The 12,104-nt window shown below is 43.6% G+C and overlaps 1 protein-coding gene across 6 annotated transcripts in view; it reads left to right on the top strand.

The window, feature by feature from the left end:
• NF2 (NF2, moesin-ezrin-radixin like (MERLIN) tumor suppressor) overlaps positions 1-12,104 on the top strand; it is a 184,580-nt gene that overhangs the window by 60,823 nt on the left and 111,653 nt on the right. The gene's annotated exons all lie outside the window — the stretch shown is intronic.

Raw genomic sequence — 12,104 nt, 5'->3', positions numbered from 1 at the left:
AATGTATACAGGAATGAAATAAACAGTACAAACAATGCAAACAGTTCTGCACATATCATTTATAACCAATGTTGTGAGTAGACCGAATTAGAAGCGAGAGCAGGACAAAAGAATTTGGTATGAGAGAAGTAGCCATGCGGAAACAAACCATGCACAACCCACAGTTATCAGGATTCGCCCTTAACCTAGTCTCTTTTCTGGTTCAGAAGAAGAGAGTCTAGCACTCAGACACCACGCATTTAAGATTTTCAAGATTCTTTTAAGACAACCTCTATTTTTGTACACCACCTTTTCAAATGGAATAATAGTATTAACCCCGTCCTGACCACACCACGTTGATTAACGGGCTGCAGCGCTGGTCCTTGTGCCTGCAGCCTGTTAATCTACGTGTGCTCCTGACAGAGCACACAGGCACTTCCCGCAGCCCGGCATCTCCCAGTATGGGCTGCTACTAGCAGCCTTAGTACTGGGGGGAAAGCATCAGGTCTGATCACAGTCGTGATCCCTGTCGATTTAACCGCTTAAATGCGGCGGTCAATAGCGATCAAAATGCTCACTATACCCCTAGATAAATTCTTTTTAGGGCTGTAGTTTCCCAAATGGGGTCACTTCTGGGGGATGTCCACTGTTTTGGTCCCCCAGGGGCATTGCAAATGCGACATGACACCCGAAAACCAATCCAGCAAACTTGAGCTCCAAAAGCCAAATAGCTCTCCTTCCCTTCTGAGCCCTGCCATGTGTCCAAACAGCAGTTTATTACCACATATGGAGTATTGCCGTAATCAGGAGAAATTGCTTTACAAATCTTTGGGTGTTTTTTCTTCTCTATTCCTTGTAAAAATTTATAATTTCTAAGTTTTATTGGATTTTCATTTTTACGGACTAATTCCACTAAATTCAGCAATGCTCACTATACCCCTTGATGAATTCCTAGAGGGGTGTAGTTTGCCAAATGGTGTATTTGTGGGTGTTTCCACCTCTTCAAACCTGACATGGTGCCTAAAATATATTCTAATAAAAAGGAGGCCCCAAAATCCTATAGGTGCTTCTTTGCTTCTGATGCCGGTGCTTCATTCAGTCCATTAGCACACTAGGGCCACATGTGGGATATTTCTAAAAACTGCAGTATCTGGCTAATAAATATTAAGTTGCGTTTCTCTGGTAAAACCGTTTTTGTGTTACAGAAAAAAATGGATTAAAATGGATTTTCTGACGAAAGAAATTTATACATTTCCCCTCTACATTGCTTTAATTCCTGTGAAACACCTAAAGGGTTAAGAAACTTTCTAAATGCGGTTTTGAATGCTTTCAGGGGTGCAGTTTTTAAAATTGGGTGACTTATGGGGGTTTCTAATATATAAGGCCCTTAAAGCCACTTCAGAACTGAACTGGTACCTATAAAAATAGGTTTTGTAAATTTTCTTGAAAATGTGAGACATTGTTGCTAAAGTTCTAAGCCTTGTAACGTCCTAGAAAAAAAAAGGATGTTCAAAAAAACGATGCCAATCTAAAGTAGACATATGGGAAATGTTAACTAGTAACTATTTGTGTGGTATTACTATCTTTGTTTTACAAGCAGATACATTTAACAGGGGGCTGTATGTGGGGCACGATCTACAGGGGGCTGTATGTGGGTACTATCTACAGGGGGCTGTATGTGGGTACTATCTACAGGGGGCTGTATGTGGGGCGCTATCTACAGGGGGCTGTATGTGGGGCGCTATCTACAGGGGGCTGTATGTGGGGCGCTATCTACAGGGGGCTGTATGTGGGGCGCTGTCCACAGGGGGCTGTATGTGGGGCGCTGTCCACAGGGGGCTGTATGTGGGGCGCTGTCTACAGGGGGCTGTATGTGGGGCGCTATCTACAGGGGGATCTATGTGGGGCGCGATCTACAGGGGGATCTATGTGGGGCACTATTTACAGGGGGCATTGTGTGTGTGTGTGTGTGTGTGTGTGTGTGTGTGTGACACAGTGTATGGCGCTATTATAATTAGAGGTGCAGTGTATGGCGCTATTACAATTAGGGGTCTAGTGTGTGGCACCATGAGAATTTTATCTTCGTTTATAGGTGCAGAAATGTTTGAAGACATCTGAGCGGCAAACTGCATAAATGGGCTGTGGTCGGGAGAAGTCTTCATAGAGGTCTGGACCGGATTGAGAAGAAAACAGAAAAAGAACTACAATCTGAAAAGACGTCAACGGTGAGTCGCTCATTGTAAATGTTTATTCTGCCTCTAATCAGTACTGTAGTCACTGTATGCTCTTTAGCGAGATGATGGGTGGGATGATTTTTTTTTTTTGTGAAACAGCAACTCCCAGCATGTCCTTACCATTGTTCGGGTCATGCTGGGAGCAGTAGTTTTACGCCGTACAAACATATACGGCAGGGGTAGCCTGGCTGGTATATACAGGGATCATGGGTAGTCCAGCCATCGTCTCTGCATGAACCCCCATCATACCTGTGTATACCAGCCATCATCCCCTTATATAACCCCCATCATCCCTGTATATAATTCCTGTATATACCAGCCATCATCCCGGTTTATAACCCCCATCTTACCTTTATATAATTAGAATGCGCCTCCTCAGCTGTAAACATGCATTAGGGGGGGGCACACTGGGTTAGTTCCCACTCAGATATATCCCCCCCCCCCCCCTGTGCTAAATCCCTCGCTACGCCTCTGGGGCTGATCCCCCATCCACCTAATCGCTATCGCCTTTCTTGCGAAAAACAGTATCTCCCGTAGGAATATTCGTATGTGGTATGGGCATGTTGATTCGACTAGGATACCTAGTAGGCACACCTTATTTGGTACTGGAACCATGAGGATAGTAGAGAGCAAAGAAACCACCTCATTCCAAAGTGAACGCTTCCATGCCATGTGCCAGAAGACGCATTATCAAGTTTTCTTTTAGATTTCTATTACAGACTTCATATAAAAACTGTTATTTCCAAAACTACTAAAACATATCTTGCTGTAACTTCAATTCTGCTGTATATTTCTATCAAATCGTTCTGCAGCCTTAACTTACTCTGTTGCGAGAGGTGAAATCCACAGTAAAAACCACATGTAAATCCATATTGTGAACTATGGTTGCACAATGCATCGAAAAATATTGATACTCTTTTGATGTTGTGCACCCTCTAATACCGTTAATTCATGTATTACGATACTAATCTGTGCGGCCAAAGTACGAAGATGTGATGTGGCCAGCGCTGCACTAATGAGTTGGGTTGCTGGCCCTGAAGACCGATAACATGGCGGGCGCACTGCAAAACACACCCATGTTCTGTCTTAAGTGCTGCCGCTCATTAGTGCAGCGCCTGCCGCATCACATAATGCTGACCGCGCGGGCACAACAAGTGTGCATGCGTGATCAGGAGCGGGGCAATGGCTGTATTACACAGCCGCAGTCTCGCTCTAATGGAGGAGTTCAGAGAAACCCGATCGCCGCTGCTATTTCCTTGAATGCCGCGATCAAAGCTGACCGCAGCATTCAAGGCGAAAATGAGAAGGGGGGGGGGGGGGATACAGGTATAGGCAGACATCCTAGTGTCCATTGAAGGACCCCATGTCTATCTGACCATATTTCCTGTTGTTAGGGCATACTTCGTACGCAGGCAGTTGTTCGTACATTAGCCTGTGTACTGATAGGTATGTCCTAGCATATACATATATGCCAGTGCATTAAAGTTAAAAAATAAAATGTAAAAAAAAATTGTGTTAACTAAAACAATAACTAGGAAAATACACATACACATTTTTTGCAATAAACATTAAAATAAAAGTCTCAATACATTAAATATACACATTCGGTATCGTCGAGACCGTAATAACCTGCACAACAAATTTACAGTGGAAAGGAAGTGAAAACTGCTTTCTTTTACTTATTATTGTGAGGCACATGGTATTATAAATTTTGAACCTACATGTGCCTCACATTAATAGTAGTTAACCCCATCATTCACCTCACACATTAATCCAATGTTGTCCATTATGACCGTGAGAAACACGATGGGGTTAATTACTATTAATATGAGGCACGTGAAAGTTCAAAATTCATCATACCATGTGTCTCACTTCAAAGAAATGGAAGTACCTTTTTTTGTTTTTTATTATTAACCCCTTACCGCACCAGGACGCACCGGTACGTCCTGCATTGAAGTGCTTTAAGGCACTAGGGCGTACCGGTGCGTCCTGGCTAAAAACTGTCACCCTGTCAAAGGACAAGGTGACAGAACTGTGTCGTCAACTGTTTATGACAGTTGACCGGCACAGTAAGACGGTAGGGGACCATTCACAGCGGTCTCCTGCCGGCGATCGCTGTGATTGGTCAGTCAAAGCAGACTGACCAATCACAGCTCCATGACCTGGTGTATGTGATGGCGCTGGCTCAGCTTGAGCCAGCGCTATCACCGCCGGTAATCAGCTGTCCGGCACCCCTCTTCAACGGCCAGGACCGGAGCTAGGCTCCGATTCGGCCGATTAACTCCTTCGATGCATCGATCAACGCGATCGATGCATCGAAGTGTCTTGTAGCCTGTCGGCAACCACGATGGTTGCCACGGGCGCGGGTGTCAGCTGTTTGTCACAGCTGACATCGTGCTCTAAAGGCCAGGACCGGAGCTAGGCTCTGATCCGACCGATTAACCCCTTAGATCGCACGCTATGGTTGCTAATGACAACCATCGGCACTCGCGGGTGTTCCGATGGTTGCTATGGCAACCGTAGCCTACCAATCGCTTCCTAATACGGAAGCCTATTAGGCCCCGACGGGAGGCGAAGCCTAATAGGCTTGCTGTCAGTGAATAGCTGACAGCTCTAATACACTGCACTATGTAGGTAGTGCAGTGTATTAGAATAGCGATCAGGGCTTCATGCCTTCAAGTTCCCTAGTGGGACACAAAAAAAAAGTTAAAACAAGTTAATAATGTTGTAAAAAAGTTAAAAAAAAAATGTTTCATGAAAAAAATAAGTTTGAAAAAACACTAACGGCCTTTTTTCCTATAATAAGTCTTTTATTATAGGAAAAACAAAAAAACATGAAAAAAGTACACATGTGGTATCTCCGCGTCCGTAACGATCCAAACTATAAAAATATCACGCTATTTTACCCGTACGGTGAACACCGTAAGAAATGTAATAAAAAAACTATTCCAGAATCGCTGTTTGTTAGTCACTACCCCTCGCAAAACAGAATAAAAAAATGGGATCTAAAAGTTGCATGTACCCCAAAATTATACTATTAAAAACTGCAACCCGTCCCACAAAAAACAAGCCCTCCCGCAGCTTTTTTGACGGAAAAATAAAAAAGTTGTGGCTCTCAGAATATGGTGACACAAAAAATTTCTTATTTGAAACAAAAGTGATTTTATTGTGCAGACGCTGCAAAACATAAGAAACTATATACATCTGGTATCCACGTAATCGTACCGACCCGCAGAATAAAGTAAAATTGTCATTCATAGCGCATGGCGAATGCCGTAAAAATGTTTTTATAAAAAACATCAGAATTGCAGGTTTTTGGTCACCTTGCTTGCCAAAAAAAATGAAATACAAAGTGATGAAAAAAATCGCATGTACCCCAAAATGGTACCAATGAAAACTACAGATTGTCCTGCAACATATAAGCCCTCACCCAGCTCCGGTGGAGAAAAAAAAAAAAAGTTCTGGCTCTCAGAATATGGCGATGCAAAATGTGCAGAGTGTTCCAAAAGCGGATAAGATCTGCCACCATTGATCAGTGCGACACCGGCCACATATCTATGAATTATTATTTATTTACCCCATTATTATATCCCCTTATTATGCCCCTGATGTACTCCGCACAGATTACATATACTCCCAAATTATAAACTGAAATACCAGCAAAACCCCAAACAAAACTACCACTAAGCAAAATCTGCGCTCCAAAAGCCAAATGGCGCTCCCTCCCTTCTGAGACCTGCAGCGTGCCCAACGGGCAGTTTATGTCCACATATATGTCATCGCCATACCCGGGATAACCCGCTTAACAGTTTAGGGTATTTGTCTTCAGTGGCATGAACTGGGCACAAAATATTGTGCACTAAAATTTTCACTTTGCACCATCCACTGAGCATTCATTTATTATAGAAAAAAAAAACCTGTGTGGTCAAAATGCTCACTACACCCGTTAATAAAATGCCTTCAGGGGTGCAGTTTCCAAATTGGGGGTCACTACTTGGGGGTTTGTTTTACTATTTGACCCCAGAGCCCTGCCATTGTGGGCTAATCCTGAGAAAATCACCAAAATAGGTCTCACGTGCGCCTTTCACTCCTAAGCCCTGTCATATGTCCAGGCAAATGATAAATGCCTTGAGGGGTGTAGTTTACAAAATGGGGTCACTTCTCAGGGTTTTACACTCTACTCTAGTACCTAAGGGAGCACTGCAAATGCGACATGGCGCCCATACACCAGTCCAGCAAAATCTGTGCTCTAAAAGCCACATGGCACTCCTTCCATTTTGAGCTCTGCCATGTGCCCAAACAGCAGTTTAGGGCCACACATGGGGTATTGCCGTACTCGGGAGAAATTGGGTAACAAATTATGTGTTGTTTTTTCTCCTATTACCCCTTGTGGAAAAAAAATTGGGTGCAAAACGACATATTTTTGGGAAAAAAATATAATTTTTAATTTTCAGACTGCCTCATTCTAATACAATCTATGAAACACCTGTGGGATCAAAATGCTCAGTACACCCCTAGATGATTACCCTGAGGGGTATAGTTTCCAAAATGGAGTCACTTCTCAGGGGGTTCTACTGTACGGGTACCTCAGGGGCTCTGCAAATGCGACATGGCGCCCAAAAAACAATCAACCAAAATCTACATGCCAAGTAGCACTTCTGCCATTCTGAGCCCTGTGGTGTATCCAAGCAGCAGTTTATGACCACATGTGGGGTATTACCGTACTCGGGAGAAATTGGTTTACAATTGTTGGGGCGCTTTTTCTCCTTTATTCATTGTGAAAATGAAAAAAATGCAACATTTTAGTGGAAAGAATGTAGATTTTCATTTTCACTGCATAATTCCAATAATTCAGCAAAAAAACTGTGGGGTCAAAATGCTCACTATACCGCTAGATAAATTCCACGAGGGGTATAGTTTCACAAATGGGGTCACTTTTGCCGCGTTTGCACTATTTTGGTTCCTCAGTGGCTTTGGAAATGTGACATGGGGCCGCAAACCATTCCAGCAAAACTTGAGCTCCAAAAGTCAAATGGCGCTCCGTCCTTTCTAACTTCCGCCATGTGTCCAAACAGCAGTTTATTACCACATATGTGGGGTATTGCTGTGCTCAAAAGAGTTTGCTTTACAAATATTGGGGTATTTTTTCTCCTTTATCTATTGTAAAAATGAAAAAATCTGAGCTAAAACTACATTTTATTAGAAAAAATTTCGGTTTTCAATTTCACGGCATAATTCCCATAAATTCAGCAAAAACCGTGTAGGGTCAAAATGCTAACTATACCCCTAGAAAAATTCCTTGAGGGGTGTAGTTTCCAAAATGGGGTCACTTTTGTGGGAGTTTCCACTGTTCTGGTCCCTCCAGGGCTTTGCAAACACGACATGGCACCGAAAACCATTCCAGCAAAATCTGCGCTCCAAAATCCAAATGGCCCTCGTTCCCTTCTGAGCCCTGCCGTGGGTCCAAACAGCAGTTTATTACCACATATGGGGTATTGCCGTAATCGGGAGAAATTGCTTTACAAATGTTGGGGTGCTTTTTCTCCTTTATTCCTTGTAAAAACTAAAACATCGTATGTTTTTTCAGAAAAAAAGTAGATTTTCATTTTCACAGACCAGTTCCAATAAATTTAGCAAAAAACCTGTGGGCTAAAAATGCTAACTATACCTTTTGAAAAATTCCTTGAGGGGTGTAGTTTCCAAAATGGGGTAACTTTTGGGTAGTTTACACGGTTTTGGCACCACAAGACCTCTTCAAACCTGACATGGTGCCTAAAATATATTCTAATAAAATAGAGGCCCCAAAATCCACCAGGTGCTCCTTTGCTTCGGAGGCCTGTGTTTCAGTCCATTACCGCACTAGAGCCACATGTGGGATATTTCTAAAAACTGCAGAATCTGGGCAATAAGTATTGAGTTGCGTTTCTCTCGTAAAACCTTCTGTGTTACAGAAAAAATTTATTGCAAATGAATTTCATAAAAAAAATAAAAATTTAAATTTGTAAATTTCACCTCTACTTTGCTTTATTTCCTGTGAAATGCCTAAAGGGTCTTTACTGTTTTGGTACCACAAGACCTATTCAAACCTGACATGGTGCCTAAAATATATTCTAAAAAAATTCACTAGGTGCTCCTTTGCTTCTGAGGCCGGTGTTTCAGTCCATTACCACACTAGGACCACATGTGGGATATTTCTAAAAACTGCAGAATCTGGGCAATAAATATTGAGTTGCATTTCTCTGGTAAAACCTTCTGTGGTACAGATTTTTTTTTATTAGAAATGAATTTTGGCAAAAAAAATAATTTGTAAATTTCACCTCTACTCTGCTTTAATTCCTGTGAAACGCCTAAGGGGTTAAAACACTTTCTGAATACTTTGAGGTGTGCAGTTTTTAAAATGGGGTGATTTATGGGGACTTTCTAATATATAAGGCCCTCAAAGCCACTTCAGAACTGAACTGGTCCCTACAAAAATAGCCTTTTGAAATTTTCTTGAAAATGCGAGAAATTCTAGCTAAAGTTCTAAGCCTTGTGACGTCCTAGAAAAATAAAAGGACATTAAAAAAACGATGCAAACATAAAGTAGACATATGGGAAATGTTAATTAGTAAATATTTTGTGTGGTATTACAATCTGTTTTACAAGCAGATATATTACAATTTAGAAAAATGCAGATTTTTGTAAATTTTCTCTAAATTTTGGTGTTTTTTACAAATAAATATTGAATTTAACGACATTTTTTTCAGTATCAAAGTACAACATGTCACGAGAAAACAATCTCAGAATCGCTTGGATAGGCAAAAGCATTCTGGAGTTATTACCACATAAAGTAACAGATTTGCAAAAATCGGCTGTGTCCACAAGGCCAAAACAGGCTTAGACACTAAGGGGTTAATTGTTGCAACAAAGTATCGTTTTGGAGTCGAGTATCAGTATCCAAGTCTAAATTTTAGTATCGTGAAAACCCTATTGTGAACTCATGCATTTTACTGCAGGTTTTTAGCCTTAAATCACAGGGACACTGCCTAGTTTGGGCCTTAAGGATGCAGCAATTGTGATCCCTGCACTCTGAAAGCCATAACTATATTTTTTAATTTATCAGTCAATGTAGCCGAATGAGGGCTTGTTTTTTGTGGGGTGTTGTATTTTTTTAATGGTGCAGCTTTGGAGTACGTATAATGTATTGAATTACTTTTATTATATTTTTGAGGCGGCGGGAAAAAAACCCAGTAATTTTGCCATTGATTTTCTAGATTTTCGTTGTTTTTTTTTTGTTACCTGTGGTTTTAATTACTTGTTGATTTCATTTTGTGGGACTTTAAGATTACGGCGATACGAAATGTATAAGTTTTTTTTATTTTATTTTATGTTTTGAATACTTTTTTCGCTCTAAAAACTGTTTTCTTGTATGTATCATTGGGGATACAGGAAACATGAGTATAGGCTGCTGCCATTAAAAGGCTGACACTAAGAAAAAGATTGGCTGCTCCTGTGCAGGCTATATTGAGCCTACTGACACACATCGCAAATCTGCTTTTAGGTTCTCCAGATCTGTTCTACCTAGTATTTAGTTTTAATTGGTTTTAGCTTTTTCTTGCAGGTTGGGGAAAAAGGGAGGGTTAGACCATCGAGGATGTTGCTCTTTCTCTCCTTGTTTGCCAAGGCCGGCAGAAGGGAACAGACCAGTACTGCTTCTCTATTCACATGTTCTAGAGATGCGCATTGTCAACTCCCTCTGCCCGTTTGCTTCCCAGAGCATTGTGCGTCGCAGCAAGGCTAAAAAGACAGGTCATAGAAGAAGACCATGGGGTTAAGTATGCCAATCGTCTAAAGAGATCCTGTGCAGCTCCACTGCCTTTCACCTCCGCTCCCCGGTGGTGCCCGCCTTTCACGGCATTTTATTCCTCCCAAGACTGGTGGCCTAGTTTGCGGCTGTTTCCTGCTCTACAGGGACGCTCCCGATCGTGCAGGCTTTTACCCGAGCTCCAGGCTTTGTTGCCTAGTCCCGGATGACACTATATGTTCTGCCCCCGGTTTCCTTTCCGCCCAGCATGGGCCATGGAAGCCCCTCCCCTTCCCACTCTGCGGAAAGATTCTCCTCCTCCTGCATCGCTCGGTGATACAATACTGCTGTTGCTGCTGCACTCAGGACAGACCTTATACCATTACCCTGGGGGGGCTGTCCCAATCTCCTCGGTAGAGCTATACAGTCTGTCCTCAGGAGGCAGACATCAGGGGTTCCACTTTCCTAAGGGTGTTTGGTTTGCTCCTCCATTGCAAAGTCAGAACCCATAGCTGAGGGATCCCGCCAAACAGACTATCCTGCCTTAGTTTCCTACTAGCCAGGCAGAGTTCATCTACTCCTACTGCACCCGACCACTGCCCCAACTACTGACTACTCAGGTATCCACCACCACCCAGGACGATAGTGCCCCTTCTCCGAATTGGGGTCTTCCCTATCAGTTGGTTGCAGAAGTCACTAGGATTTCCCAATACATGCTGATGGTTATGGGACACCTACCTCCTGCTCAGGTCACCTCTGGTCCTTCGTTCACCTCTTAGGGTGTGTACTAACTACTAAAAATAAAGGTGAAGGCGGAGTCTTTCCTGCAACTGCCCCAGGGTATCGCCTACATGATCTAACTCTGGGTCCCCTATGGATCTGACCTCCTCTCATCCCAGGGCTACTTCATCTGCTGGTCCCTCCTCTCCAGATGAGCTCCCTTCTTCAGGCAAGATTATGTCCTCAGAGTCTTACTCTGATTTAGACCCGGAACACTTCTCAAAAACAGCAAACATCCTGGCGTTCCGAGAGACACGTTAGATTAAGGATGTGGGGACCACTGCCTCTTAGCAGGTGTTTTTTTTTTAAGACGCCCCATGTGCTATCCTAAATACTTCAGCAACGGGGGCGTGGCCAGCTGCTGATGTGAGAGGACGTGTGTGGCGATAGCTCCGGGCCAGCATCCTGTCTAAAATCCTCCTGACGGTGCTGTAATCCTTGAAATTAGCCAAAATTCCTTACCAGCTGCGTAGGAAGGGAAGGATATCTTCCAGGAAAAAGATGACCCCGCCTAAAGCGATGGACGCGGCGGAAAAGCTGAAATCATATGCCCGCGTGGTGATCCAAGATGGTGCCGGCGGGAGTTATTCTGTGCAGGCCGCAGCTGTGGCTGGGACTTCCACCCATGCTCCCGCGGAACAGGATGCAGTAATCACGCTGCAGGAGGCATCGGATAAGCTGCTGACAGCCATCCTCGAGACACGGATGACACTGACGGCTAAGATTGATGAGGTGAGAGTGGACGTGGGCCTATTGAGGCAGGATCTGCAAAATGTGCGGGAGAGAGTCACGGAGACGGAGGGCAGGATCTCCACCTTGGAAGATCTTACTGCTAACATGCCGGCGGCTATTCAAGATTTGCACCGTAAAGTTGATCTGTGGCGCCAGAAAGCCGACGATTTGGAAAATAGATCGCGCCGCAATAACCTCCGCATTGTGGGATTGCCGGAGAGGGCAGAGGGGCAGAGGCCTGGAGAATTCTTGGAAAGATGGCTGAAGGAGATCTTTCCAGCTGCCTCCTTCTCGTTGGCGTATGCGGTGGAAAGGGCGCACAGGGTTCCAGCACGGTTACCAGTTCCAGGTGCTCACCAAAGACCACTGCTTGCTCGGATGTTGAATTGCAAAGATCGGGACACGGTTCTGTTGGAAGCTCGGAAGGCCGGAGGGATTCCATTTGAAAACGCCTCTGTGTCCATATATCCGGACTTTTCTCCTGATTTGCAGCGACAAAGGGCGTCATATGTCCCTATCAAGCGCCGATTCCGGGACATGCAGATTCCATATTCAATGGCCTATCCGGCTAGATTGCGGGTTGTGGATGGAGATCG

This window comes from Rhinoderma darwinii, chromosome 1 (assembly GCF_050947455.1).
Source record: "Rhinoderma darwinii isolate aRhiDar2 chromosome 1, aRhiDar2.hap1, whole genome shotgun sequence".
Lineage (NCBI taxonomy): Eukaryota > Metazoa > Chordata > Amphibia > Anura > Rhinodermatidae > Rhinoderma > Rhinoderma darwinii.
This window is presented reverse-complemented; position numbering and strand designations above follow the sequence as displayed.